The sequence below is a fragment of the Jatropha curcas genome, chromosome 10 (assembly GCF_041381405.1).
Source record: "Jatropha curcas cultivar XTBG-Jc1 chromosome 10, XTBG_Jcur_1.0, whole genome shotgun sequence".
Taxonomy (NCBI): Eukaryota; Viridiplantae; Streptophyta; class Magnoliopsida; order Malpighiales; family Euphorbiaceae; genus Jatropha; species Jatropha curcas.
In genome coordinates, this window is record NC_143160.1 from 16488800 (window position 1) to 16504286 (window position 15487).

Below are 15487 nucleotides of genomic sequence, written 5' to 3' on the forward strand. Positions count from 1 at the left end.
ATCGGTCAAGGAGACCATCTCGTGTCCAGCCATTCGGTCCACCAACAAGTCAATATGCGGCAGGGGGAAGTCGTCCTTCAGACATGCTTTATTCAAATCTCGGTAATCCACACACATTCTGACTTTGCCATCTTTCTTCGGCACAATGTTTGCTAACCACGTCGGGTAGGCAATGGGTTCTATGAACTTATTTTCCAATTGCTTGGCTACTTCTTCCTTGATTTTCAAGGACCATTCTATTTTCAGCCTTCTTAGCTTCTGTTTTACTGGCTTAGCCTCAGGGTATACTGGAATCTTGTGCACCGCTATTGCCGGGTCAATTCCCGTGATGTCACTTGCCTTCCACATGAAGCAATCGGCAAACTTCTTCAAGCATTCAATGACCTGTTCCCTGTTCACACAGTCAGATGCAATGTATGTATGTTCATTTTCTTCTTTGCCAATTATTATTTTTTCTTTTTCATTTTTTATTTCATTTATTTGATTATTTTTGCTTGGAAATGCTTGGAAAGATAGACACACGGGGTAGTCAATAATTTGTAAGCCTTTATTGATTATGACGGAATCGTCCTCAAAAATTACATCAAATTTGAAATCTAGATCTTCTAGATCCGACACAGACGACTCAGAACTGGAACTGGACTCTAACTCGGTTTCAGACTCGGGGTCAGACTCAGACTCAGTACAGGACTTGATTACAGACTCTGGTACTAGGTTTGACTCGGGAGGGGGTTTATCAGCAGCGCGTTCCTCCTCGGCGTACCAGTTGGTGAGAGGCCCTTCGTACGGCTTGATCAGGCTTAGCAGGTCTTGATTCCCCTCATTTCCTGTAATAACCGCAACCTCGTCAAAGAGACTGGGCTGCATGAAGTCTTCCACTTCCAGTTCAATTGCTGTTTCGGGCTTGTTGCCCCAGACATCAGAAAATATTTCTAACCCAGGTAGCATCTTCTTAGCGGCCGGGCAACGAAATGGTTCTTGGAAGCCACGATAAGGAATCGTTTCTCCCGGCTTGCAGAAATAACCATTCAAAGTCAGAAGGTAAGGCCGCATCTGTATACTCTCTTTCCTTCCCCTTCTGGTTCTTTCAGCACGGTCTTCATCAGTAGGCTCATAACCCAGTCCATAGGTCCCTTCATTCACCGGACACTCCCAAGCCTATAGTGTGGGGTACGTCTTTCCAGATCTGGCCATAATCATTCCCGGCAGATAGGACATCTTCAGCATCAAAGGCACTATGCAGTTTATTTGCACCATCCCGAAATCAAAGAGAATCCGAGAGTTTGCAGTCTTTCCTTCTATGAACTGCACAGTGTCATATTGAAATCCCGAGAGGGGTAAATTGGCATTTTCAAGGTTGACCTCAAAGAGAGGCTGACCTTTTGTTTTCTTCAGCTGGCTGTAATCATCCCCTTGAATCGTTATAATTTTACCCTCGTAGGGGAATTTGACCTTTTGGTGCAAAGAGGAAGGTACTGCCTTGGTGCAGTGTATCCATGGCCGTCCCAGAAGCAGGTTGAAGCTGGTGGGCACATCAATTACTTGGAATGGCACCTCCATTATGGCTGGCCCAATTGCCAATTTTAGTGTAGCAAACCCCAATACTTCCCTCCGGGTGCTGTCATATGCTTTCACTATTTGGTCCGATGGAATGAAGTCTGTCTTTTCCAACCCCAAACAGCTGGCTACCCTTAATGGGCAGACGTTCAGTGATGACCCATTATCAATGAGAACCATGGGCACAGTTTTATCTCTGGTCTGAACAGTGACGTAAAGGGCATCATTGTGACTGCCTCCCTCTTTGGGTAAGTCCTCATCAGAAAACCCGATGCTTTGCGTCTTTGCTGATTGGGTGAGGGTGGACACTAGCACTTCAGGGCTAACTTCCACCGATGTTTGCAGTTGACTCAAAGCTTTGCAAAGAGCTTGGCAATGAGGAAAGGATGATGCCAGGAGTTCCCAAATTGATACCTTAGCTTGTGTCTTTTTTAATTGTGAAAGTACCGAGTCTTCCTTTAGCTCATCTGCCCTCTGGTAAGGCTTATTTTGGACTTTGTCCAAGACCAATGGTTCATATTGTCTTCCGCTCCTGGTTATAGCATCGACCTCTTCAGTCAGGTCATTCAGATCCAGGACACAAATGTCATTCATTTCTAGGAATAGCTCGAAAGGATCGATCAATTCCTGGTCAGAAACAATAACATTTACCCCGTGGTTCGGTAAGGGATTAGTGCTAATGTTTGGCTTACTTCTTGGAATAATGGAACCGTTGTCCACCAGGTCTTGGATGCTGTTCTTAAGCGTCCAGCACGCTTCAGTCTTGTGCCCGTGACCCTGATGGTACTCACAGTATTCGTCTGCTCTGTAGTTCCTTGGTAATGGGTTAGGAGGTGGCCTTGCTTCCAAAGGCTTGATGTAGTTTGCTTTGACAGCTTCTCGAAAAACCAAAAGGATTGGCATCCCGAGATCAGTGTATGTCCTTCTCGACGATTGACTGCTATTTCTCATGTTTCCCACACGTAAAGGATTCGTGGGGGTGATGCTTGCCACTTCATGGACTTTGCTAGTTTGACTAGGCTTCTTGTATTTTGAGGTCCCTGAGTCTTCTTTCAGTTGCCCCATTTGAATCAAATCTTCTACCTTGGTTGCAGTAGCAATGAGTGACTGGAACGTTGGCAGGTACTGAGTTTGCAATTGTTGCTGGTAGACAGGCAGCAGGTTCTTGATGATTATGTCTACCTGTTCTTGTTCAGAAGGCCGGTTGATCATTTGGGCGGCGTTGGCCCTCCACCTCGTAAGGAACGAGGAAAAGGGTTCATTGTTCTTTTGTTTGGTGGTCTCCAACTCTCTCCGAGTAACATCCACCTTTATGTTATAGTGATATTGTGAATTAAATGCATTACAGATGTCTTCCCAGGTCTTCATCTTAGACCGATCCAGGCTAACAAACCACCTTAAAGCAGCACCGGTGAGTGATTGTTGGAACAACTGAGCAAGGAGCTCGCTGTTCAGTCCGAACGGGTTTAGGGCACCCACATACATTTTCAGGTGTGTTTTGGGACAAGTGGTTCCATCAAACTTATCCATGTTGGGCATTTTGAACTTTGTTGGCAGCTTGCCTCAGGGAACAAGGACAAGGAGTCCATGTCCACCACTTCCTTGTGTGTCTTAAGGGCAGTAACAGACCTTTCCAACAGTTCTAGTTTTTCTCTCATTTTCTGAGCTTCTAGCTCAGAAGCAGTTCTGGAGGGCATGTCATCCAGGTTAAGGGCAGGGTTTGTCGGTTTAGTAGCAGGTCCACTTCCCCCAGCTGAAGCCCCATTTCCATTACCATTACCCAGTTCAGCTATCAGGGCAGTCCTTTGGGCAGCCAATGCCTCATTCATTCTGGCCTCCATCCTGGCCTCCAGTTGTTCAATGAGGTTTTGGATGTCAGAGATTGATGCCATTGATGCAGGTGGGGTTGTTGAAGTTATAGGTGAAGCTGGTGTAGCTGGTGAAGCTGGTGAGGTCGGTGATAGTACTGTAGGTGTGACAGGCACTGATGTTGGCACTTGAACAGGGGGTACCTGAAAGCATAAGGGTAATTTGGATTAGGGTGTTGTGGTATCAGGGTAGCTGATGTGAGGTAGATCGACTCTTTGTCCAACTGTGCATGACTAGACAGAATATTTCATGTTCTTTTTAATGTGATGATATGTCATGAATGCGCACAACATCACGTCATAATGTGTTTTAATGATATGGATCACATCATTGGGTGCATACAGTCCTAAAGGATAGGTTCTATAGGCTTATGACACAAATAGAGAATTGGCTTATTAAGGGACCCTTGAACCTTGAGTATGGATATACCTAACCACATGTGAAACAAAGAGTTTCGCGTGGGTCCGACAGTACGCATACTCATGGGCCATCCCCAAAAGGATTAGGGATGGTTTGCGGTAACAGGGAGGACGCTTTGGCTGTCCGTCGACATAATCAAAGAGACCTACCGATCAGCGCTACTTGCTATCCAGACTCAGAAGTTTGAACAGAGAGAGAAGAAATTCATTTGAAATTCATTTTTTATGAAATGGAGAAAAAGATTCTCAATCTTGCAAATAAATCAACAAGTTAAAATGTTTTAATTAAATTGTACAAATTGAGTCCAAATTCTCCTTATCCTGTATTCTTAAAGAAAGAATACTCAATTCATGTTAAGGTACCCTGCAAAACAAAGCATAGTAAAATAATACCCTAAAGAAGGGCCGGTTAGTTTACACAACAATCTTAGTCCTCTTCATGCAAAATGATTACATGTATTCCCCAGCAGAGTCACCAAACTGTGAACCCCTACCCCAAACATCATGCATGTGATGCATATGACTAAGGGCAGAAATGCACGTGAATGTGTGAGTCGCCACCTTGTTTAATTATTTTCGGGTAAACTAGGGAAAAACCCTAAGTTGACTCTAATTTAATTAACCTAATTACTAGATTAATTATCCCAATGTTTAAGGCATGGTTTGCAAACCCGAGGTGGATCCCGAGATCATGTCATGTTGATGAACTAACCATGAATGAGTGCTTTGCAAGGTGATGGATGTAATTGGACCAATTTTAAGTGATTTCGACTTGCTGCTCGGGGTTAAATCCCAAACGTGCCTACGTACTTCCGTTTGAATGGAAGATCAAAGTCAACTTAGTTCGATAGGCCATTTTTAAAGGGCTTTGAATGGGTATGCTTAATGCATGAGTGTGTGTATGCTTCGTGCATTTTGTTTAGGCATTTTGCCAAAGAATTGATTGATTTGATTAGGCGTTTGTTGCCAAAAGTGTTGATTTAAGGCTTCTAGCCAAAAGGATAGATTTAGGCAATATGTTGCCAAAAAGTTGATGTGATTGGGCGATTGTCGCCAGAATGATTGTTTGAAGGCTTTTAGCCAAAATGGGTTGAGTTAGGCAATTTGTGGCCAAAAATTGATTGATTAGGCGTTTGTCGCCAAAATGATTGATTTAAGGCTTTAAACCCAAAAAATGGATTAATTTTAAGGCATTTTGCCAAAAATGAGTTGATTTAGGCAATTTGTTTGCCAAAAACGTGATTGATTAAGGCTTTTAGCCATAATTATTGATTAATTGGACTTAAGCCGGATTGTTCGAAATAAATGCGATTAAATCGTAGTTATTAATTAACTAGGTTCTTTAGCCAATATTGTCGGATTTAAGCTTAACACCACGATTATTAATTAACCGGGCATTTAAGCTTAATCATATTTAATTGAGGCAATTTATTTGCCTAATTTGATGACGTGAAATGCATTTATGCCAGAATTCAGAATTGGAGTAGAAGAGAAATTATGCAGATTATGCTGAAATTAAATAGACAGGGTTTCGTTATTACCTGAGTCAGTCGTGGGCCACTTCTTAGCTCCAGGTTAAGCTCCTTGTTAGGGGAATATTAATTAATTCAATTTTAGTGACCAATTAACAAAGCAAGAAAGCAATAAAGCTAAATAAAAATGCAGAAAAGCAGTAAAAGAATCGCAAGGAGCGTAGGGGAGAAGGAGCGTCCGTCAACACAGACTGAGTGAGTCAAACTGAAGGACTCGGGGCCATTTTATAAGCAAAACCCAGGCTGGAGGGCGGCCGCTGCCGCCGTGGCGGGCGGCGTCGCCGCCTTGTCCGGCGGCCTCCGCCGCCGTGGCAGGCGGCAGGCTCCGCCGTGTCCGGCGGCCGCCGCCACCGTGGCAGGCGACTGGAGCCGCCGTGTCCGGCAGGTGCGCGAGTCTTTTGTTCCGGAGGCTTTTTCGGGAGTTTCGGACCTCCAAAAAATATTCCGGGACCAGTTCGCGATTCTCGTAATTTTCCGGACGTTTCAAGTACCATATTGGCATACTTGGGGTGAACTTTCAAAATGGCTTCTGGTCCGGCCGGACTGTTTGCAGTCCGGAAAAACTGGCTTTTCGAGCCTCAAAATTTGGGTATTCACAATTGGCACTTCTTTTTATTAAATTACAGGGTTTTCAACTTAAAGATAAAGACAATGAAAAGGAAGCAAAGAGAAATAACATGCGTTAATATTTTCTCAGAAATATTTTTTTAAGTGGGACGACTACATTAAGGTTTAAATGGGTTAATAATATTAAGTGTTGAAAGACCTTGCATTCTTTGAATTCTCATCCAAAAAAATGAGTTTCAAACTCAACTCTGATCCATTTTGTTTGGACATTTAACTTAGTTGCTTATGCTTCTATGATTGAAATAAAGAAAATGTTGAGCAAAATTAGTTGTTTTGGTAGCTGTTAGTTGTATAGTTACTAAAAGCATGCTCCAAACGTGCCTGACTGAAGGTGACAGCCTTAGGGCTTTTAGATTAGAAAGGAGGGCGACCTACTCTAGGTGCTTACTTCATGGTAGAGGCGCACGCCTGAACCTACGTGCAAAGGCGCAAAGAAAAGCGAGCTTAGGAGAGTTCAGGTGCTAGAAAAAAATTCACCCAAACTCACGTGTTGTCCTTGTGATTTTTATGGGATTTTAATTTAAAAAAAAAAAGAAATTGAAGAAAAGAAGAAGTCGATCTATGTCTGATAGAAAGAAACAAGAAACCTATTTTTCGTTTACTACATCCCTATGACTGAAAGAGTTCAGCTTCATCGGTGTCGGCGGTAAGTTTTTATACCAAGAAAAACTTTCTTAAGTTTTATTGCTGCTGATTTTTTCTTATTTATAAACTTTTTGCTATCCAGTCCTGTTATTATGATTTATGCATCATCCAAGGCCCAAGTAATAATATATATAGTTAATTAAGTAGTTTTAATTAGGATATGAAATCAACCCATTACGTGGCAATCTCCTAATAATACTTATGGCATTCACGATAGTTGCTTGCTTTTGATATTTTTTATTATATGTTACATTTTTACTTTTAATTTGAAAATTTAGAATTTAAAAAATAGAATTTATATACACATATATTTGAAATAACTTATTAATATACATATACATATAACTTATTATTATTTAAAATAACTTATATATATATATATATATATATATATATATATATATATATATATATTGCATATTTTAAATTATTTTAAAATTTAGTATACATTTATACTTAAAATTTTTAAATTGCTACAATAAACCAAATGTATAATTGCTTGATTGGTGAAATTATATTATATATAATTAATGAAGCTGAATTGTCTTTTAATTATTTATAGGTCTTTGTTTATGGAGTCTTCTAGTGCCTCTGTAAGTGATAGTGATGTTAGAAAAGACCCAGTTGGGAGTATGTCCGTTTAACCAATCCAAAAAACAAAAATAATATCACATGCAATTTTTGTGGCAAAGAATTCAAATGTGGAATATTTAAGGCTAAGCAACATCTTGTTGAAGGATTTCGTAATACCAAAAAATGCCCTAACTATCCACCTCATTTGCAAGAATAAATATGCGATTACATGATTAAGAAAGCAAATGAGAAAAAGACAATTCTTTAGATGATTCACCTACTTTTGATGAAGAAGAAGATGAAGGGAATGATATTGTTGTAGGAAGAAAAAATTCAAGAAGTTCTAAATCTGTGAATATGACGATGGATCAAATGGGGAAATGGCCAAGACAAAAGGGTCCCATGGACTTTTTTTTATTCTTAGTAAGAAGGATTCAAAGATGAAGCAAGCAACTATTAATGAGTTATATAATAAAGAGTTACGTGAAAAAGTTATTAGGGACATTGCTAGGTGGATGTATGATGCATCAATACCTTTTAATGTTGTTACTTACCCTAGCTTTTCTAAGATGATTGAATCTGTTGGTCAATTTGGTGTTGGGTTGAAACCACCTAGCATATATGAGGTGCGAGTTCCACTTATCAATAAAAAAGTTGATGATGTGCAATAAATGTTGAAGGCATATGAAGAGCAATGGGCAAAGAATGGGTGTATACTCATGGCAAATGGTTGGACGGATAAAAGAAAAAGGACTTTGATCAATTTTCTAGTGAATTGTCTAAAGGGAACAATTATTCTCGAGTCAATTGATGCTTTTGAGTATTCAAAGACTGGAGAAAAGATATTTGAATTACTTGATAAGATGGTTGATCGTGTTGGTGAGTCGAATGTGGTGCAAGTTGTAAACGATATTGCATCAAATAATGTACTTGCAGGTATAATATCATATTTCATTTAATAAATAGTAGTAACTACTAACTTATTAAGTAATTACTACTACTTACTTATTATATATGTGAGACTTAAATAGTTTATTTTTATATTTATTAGAAAAATTATTTTCAGCAAAGAGGCCACATTTATTTTAGACTCCATGTGCAGCCCATTGTATCAATTTGATGTTGGAGGACATAGCAAAAATGTCCAATATGAAGACTACATTGAAAAGGGCTATTGCATTAAATTCTTACATTTATGTTAGGCTCGACGTGGTAAACATGTTGAGAAAATTCACTGGACAAAGAGAGCTTATTAGGCCTGTTGTCACAAGATTTGCAACAGCTTGTCTCACTCTTCAATGCATACATAAGGAAAAAAATAATTTAAGAAAGATGTTGACTTTAGAATAATTGACAACAAGTAAATGGGCAAAAGAAGTTGCAAGCAAAAAAGCAACTCAAACGATCGTAATGCCTACATTTTGGACATCCATTGTCTACATTCTCAAGATATATGGTCCTTTGGTTCTTGTGCTTCACTTAGTTATTGGTGAGAAAAAGAATGCAATGGGCTATATATATAAAGCAATGGATAGAGCTATAGAGGCAAATGCAAAGTTGTTTGGTGAAAATGAATAAAAATATGATGAAGTGTTCAAAATTATAGATTTGAGGTGGAAATGCCAACTGCACTAACCTTTGCATGCGGCCGGATACTATTTAAATCCAGAATTTTTTTATTCAAACTTAAACATTAATCTTGATCAAGAGGTTATGAAAGGGTTATATACTGCAATGTGAAGGTTGGTTACAAACCATGAAGAACAAGAAGATTAGTGAACAACTTTCTTTATATCAAAATGCCAAAGGGTTGTTTGGAATGGAGATGACTATTAGGCATAGGAAGGTGAAATCACCAATTATTTCTTTATACTTTCACTCTTTAGTAATTAATCACTACTACTAGCTATTCATTTTAAACAATTACTTTTAGATCAATAATTGATAAACGGCTGAATGTTGAAAATGTTATGGATCTTCAACACCTAATTTGGCCAAGTTTGCTATTCAAGTGTTGAGTCTCACTTATAGTGCATTGGGTTGTGAATGTCATTGGAGCATATTTGAGCATGTAAATTAGTAGTTTAATCATGATTATGAAATTCCTTAAGAAATACATTGATCGTAGTGTTTATTAAAATTACTTACAATGCATTATAGATTCATTCAAAGAAAAGAAATTGCCAAGCTCAAAAATGCTTGAATGATTTGGTGTTTGTGAAGTATAATCGAGCATTGAAACACCGATATGATTCATGTGATCGCATTGACCCCATCTCTTTGATCGACATAGATGATAGTAATGAATGGTTGAAGGGTAGAATGAATGAAGATGGGGAGGAAGAAGATGAACTTGTATTTGAAGATTATACTTTGACATGAGGTGCGGTTAGTAGAGCTGCTGGAGTTGGAGAGAGTGACCATTTCACTAGATCAGTGAGAGGGAAGAATACTACATCCACACCTAGTCATTTATCTAAAGAAAAAGGAAAAGCTACTTCTTTTAGATTTAGACCTAACACTCCTCTAACACTTGTGGATGAGGAGGAAGATGTTAGTTTTGAGGAAGAATTGCAAGAAGATGAATTTGATGATATAGAGTGAGAGTGATGATGAATATGAAGATTTGGATCAAGAGGACAATAAAGAATATCTAGTTTCAAATCAAGATGATTGATGATTGATGAGTTTTGAGTAATATTAATGTTAACTATTTAATATGAAGTAGCATGGTAGTACTAATAGGAAGTAAGAACTAAGAACATGTTGTGCATTTATTTGCTTTTAATTATACTTAGCTATTGCATTTTGAGATTTTTAAGATTTCATATAGTTTACATTATTTTATTGATTTTCGTTCAATTTTTGAATTATTTTCTATTTTTTCATTTTTTTTTATTTTTGCGCCTAGCCTCGCTCATGGGCCTTCACCTTACGCCTTGCGCTTAGCTCCAAAACCCTGTTGTGCCTTAGTGCGCCTAGTGCCTTTAACAACTATGGTTAATTGTTTTTCATAAAGTGCTAACAACTACACATTATAGGGGTTAGCTTTTCATAAAATGTTACCTTAATTTCTAAAATTTATTGTTGAACACAACCAAAGAAAGTTTATTTTATAATGTTTGCCAGTTATTATGCATGCTTGAAGTTTGTTTTATATTTCTCATATTATTTGTAATTGTGCTTGATAATGTTGGGATTGGTTGATTTCATCTACTTTGAATAAAACAAGAAGATTTTACTATCAAACTTTTATTTTTAAAGCTATTTTGTGTATAATTCAAGTGCTAGAAATAAATTATATGGTATTTTATTTGCTCCATAGAAGGAATTCCATATTGGTCAATGTGCTGTGAAAGCACAAGGTTGTAATTGTCATTCCAGATTATTTTTGTGCTTAGTCTTTTCTTTTATATATATATATATATATATATATATATATATATATATATATATATATATATATATTTGATAATTGCTTGTGATTAAATAATAATAAATGTAGATGTTGAAGATAGATTTACCGTCCAACTACTCATCTCAATGTGTCCTATATGTCATACCATGTAATTGATTGAGTTATTGCAGTTTTATTCAAATATGAGTTTTGTATTTAAGACATTTTGAGCTTATCAATTTTTTTGCAACTACATCTTAAAAGAAAATCAGGGTACTAAAAAGAAAATCGGGCATCTCGGAACTTATAGACCTATTGCAATTGTATCCTAAGGCTTCTGATTAATAATATACAAAAGAGCCTCACAATTACATTTGGGTTAATTTAGGACCGGACAATTGAGTTTGGGTTAACTTGAAGTCTTGGTTGTTTCCTCTTTAATTTAAACTGTTTATTTTGCATTCAAGATGTTTAGGCTGTAGAGAAATTGATTTCCTGGACATTCAGTTTGTGTTTTCATCCTTATAGGGGTTGAGGTCACTTATCACCTCAACCAACACCTTTTTTTTTTATTGTTTATTTTGCATTTAACTAAATTTGAGTTAGCATAATCCAAGTTCAATTGAGTTTAAGGTATTATTGCAACATATTGATAAGTTTAAAAGGCTATGATTTGCTTTTGGGCCTTATCAAGGTGTTTATGGTAAAAAATTCCTTTTAGGGTAAAACTATAAGAACTAATAAATTTAAGGCATTTTTAGTTTTAAGTCCAAATAAAAATATACTTGGAAGAAAATTTGCAAAATTAACTATCTTAGAATGAATTTGCGGTGACAATCTTGATTGCATTAGTTAGCCAACTTGTTTGCATAATTTGTTGTGATTTTGGGTTTTGAGTGTGACATTATACTTTCAATTAGGACCATATAAAATCATATTTTTTTTCTAATAAAACTATTTAAGAAATATTCAAATTCAAGTATAATACTTCAATTTTTATTTCAAGTGTAAATATAGTATATTGAGTAAATTATAATAAATCAATTTCTTTTAGAAAGAAGCGACTGGAATTATTATTAGAAATAAAATAGACTTGTACATGACTTAAAATGATTTAAATACTTGATTTCTATTTTTTTAGAGATCTAACGTTATTGAGAGTATATAATTAAAGAAACATATTAAAACTTAATTAATTATTACATAAAACATATATAAATCATATTGAATTGCACACACTTTAATCACTGCAAAATAAATAAAAGAAACTAAAATTAGCAAAGTACAAAGTGAAAATGAAATTTGAAAAAACAAAACTAAGTAAACAACAAACAAAACAATAAAAGACTACAATATTCTTCTTTTAACCAGCAATAAACTGAAGAAGTAAAACACTAAATTAGAAATAAATTTAATAATTTTGAGGAAAAAAAAGAATAGTGAATAAGGAAAGAATCCTAAACTTTTTCTTTATATATACTATAAAAATATCGAAAATTTTAATTTGTTAAAAAATATATATAATTTTCAAAAGCTAAAACTATTTGTGCCAACTCAATTTTTTTTTCATTTTAAATCAAAATCATAAAAAAAAAAAAAAAAACGTAGGCAACATTTTTATGATAAATTCAGCTTAACTTCAATCATGCAACTGCAGTACATACAAACCATAAAATGAATTTAAAGATCTCAAATATTATTGACATGGAAATATTCAACTTATCGTGAGAAGGGGAAAAAAACTTATACCCAGATAATTTACTCAAAAATAAAAAATCATAACCAAACAAACCAAAAGATAATAAAAAAAAAAGAGAAGAAGACTATTCACTATCTTATCTTCTTATTTTCAAACTGCATGGGATAAATCTTAAAAACTGATCGGTTAAGAGATAGAAATTTTACCATATCATCGGAAGAAATTCTCTTATGGGTTATGGTCTATGGTAAAGTGACAATCTGAAAGAAAAATTGTAATTAACGCATCGCCTGATGAAATAGAGATTTTTAGCATTTTAACTTCAATTTATTCAATTGAAAAGGAAGAGAAATTTGGCAAAATTCAATTAGGAAGAAGAAGGTTTTGATAGCAATAGGAATATCGACTTCATGTTAGTATTTTTAGATTATAATGATATCATTAAATTTAGAAAATTAAATTTTAAATGTTTAAGAAATGTATAAAACTGAAGAATTATAATAATGACTATTGAATTTGGAAAATTAAATTTGAAATATTTAAGGAATGTAGAAAATTGGAAAATTAATTATCAAAGACAATTAACATTTTTATTAAAAGATTTTAAATTACTAAAATAAAGGATTTAATTTCGTTTTGAATTCCACTCTCCATTTAAAGAAGGTGATTTTCAAATTTTGAGCATTGATTTTCCTTAAAAATTATTAATATTTGTTGACTTCGATTTAATTTCTAATAAAATGGAAAGAGTCATAGCTACCATATGAATGCCTTCCAAATGCTGCAAATTTCCAAAATATAAAATGTTTAGGAGAAAATAAAATAATTTGTTATCCATTTAAATTTTAAACGTTTATATTAAAATGGAAAGAGAATTTAGATTGAAGTTTTAGTAGATGCAATCATATTCAAATTAAATTATAATATTGAAATTGTAAAATATTTAAAGATAAAAATTTACAAATGAATAGGGTAGATTGCCGTTTAAAAAATTTGCCTCTTTTTTTTTTACCTTTTACAAAATTGATTTACTTTTAACAAAACATATAACTCAGTTACTGTCAAATAATTATGCTTCTAAATATTCAATGTATAAAAACTACACAAGATTTTTTTTCTTCATTCCATCTCTAAAATCTGAAATCCCTCCCGGTCAAGATAAAATAACATGCTCAAATATTGTCAATTCTCTCTCCTTTGATGAAGCGCCACATCAGTATATAGGAAAAGCCCATGATTCTATTTTGTATATGTACCAGACAGTTTCCTGCGCTTTGCGCGATTATGTAGTTTATTTATTTTTCAGATGTTAAATATATATATTGGATAAATGATTAAAAATTTAAAGTGCATACAATGCTTAGAGACTATAATTCAAATGTATCATGTGAAATTGAAAATTTTTATTCTAATTAATGAGTGAATTAGTTACCATAAATTTGAAAGGAAAAAATGTTAATATAGTATTTATATGTGGCCAATTGAAATAGAGAAAGCATGTGCTGTATAAATACGAAATAATAACAGAAAAATTGGTTAGAACATATATCTCCTTTCAGTAATAACTTGAAGCATAAAAATGCATATATAAATAAATTTGAAAAAATTATGAAAACTATTACTTTATTTATTCATATATCATATTTTTTTGGTAATACATTTTTGTCCATTTTTATATTTATTTATGTTGATTTTTTATTTTATAAAATATTATTTTAGGCAATTTATAAACAAATCATTTAGAAGGGAAAGTGATTTTAAGTTTAAGAAGGCTAAAAGATATATTTTTACACTCTATTTGGTTGGAGGTGAAGGAAGGGTAAATAAAGAGAATGAGAGGTATTTAAGATATTTATCCTCGTTTGGAAAGAGGTGAGTTAAGAAAGGACGAAAGTAAATAAGGATAAATCTTACCCTCCTTTAGCTTGGCCAAGCTTTTCCATAAATAATAATCTACTGATAATAGAAAAGCTAAACTAAAGCTATATATATATATATCATTGTAAACCTAATTGATTACTTCCAATTTTATATATATAAGAGGCCATCCATCTGTCTTTTTGAATTTTGAGAGTGTTTAAAATTTCAATATTAGATTTGGTAAACCATTAAATTAAATTCCTGCAATTCACACACACACACACATATATATATATATAGATTAATCCCTGCAATTCACATTGCTACATTCCTCTGTTCGTACAAAATTTCACAGGCTACAACTGAAAGAACTTAGAACACCATATGCTACTATTTTATATCTAATAATAGGCAGACAAAATAGTTTACAGAAATCACATGTGGCCCTCGTTGAAAACCAAAATCATTCATTTCATGCAACAATAAATTTCTAAATAATAAATAGCTGCCAACAGAGTTTCTGCTGCACATTTCCATATGAAATTAAAAGCATAAATAAGTTATTCTCTTTATTGCCTATCTAGTTACATAGTCACAGAAACAATCAAATGTTCATATCATTTCCAGTAATTAAACTCATGCGAACCTATCACACCTATGCCAGGCATGAACATGTGCAAAAAGATGCAAATTTTAATTGATGGAATTGTGGATAATTAGATTAAAAATGTCAAAGAGTAAGAAAGTGTTGAAGCTCACCTTGTTGGTGAAAATCGCCAGAAATGGACCCTCCACTTCTGTCTCTCTTCCGTGATTGTCAAGACAAAGAAACTCGGCAGCGAGGAAATATGATCGGAAACTAAAGCTAGATGGCAATGTCGAGCCTTGCCGTTGGTTAGTTGGAGACGGATATTTAGCAGCAAGAAGGGGAAGAGAGCATATGATCGCGTGGAGGAGGAAGAGTTAAATTTCAAATTGAAACGTCCCAAGTGTTTAGAAATATGATACCCCGCAAGAGGTATTCGAAAAAGCAATTTCTATATGAGCGTTAGAATCATTAAAGATAGATCTCCTTAAAAATCTAAGGTTTTTTCTAAACTTTTCACCATTTAAAAATACAAATTTCTCACAAAATTTTCTTAGTTAAGATAAATAGAGATGCTCAAATATTATGAAGTCTCATCTTTGGAGGAATTGCCATATCAGCACACAAGAACGCCATTGTGATGTGATTCTCCTTTGACTCGTGTTATCCCCTACATAAAGCACAAATCCTTTTTATCAATGTCATCACAACCACATGAGCGGA

At 34.7% G+C, this 15487-nt stretch overlaps 1 pseudogene; it reads left to right on the top strand.

Annotated features, from left to right (window-relative positions):
- The first annotated feature begins 7274 nt into the window (after nucleotides 1–7274).
- LOC149493192 (uncharacterized) lies at nucleotides 7275–9826 on the top strand (annotated as a pseudogene).
- Nucleotides 9827–15487: the final 5661 nt, after the last annotated feature.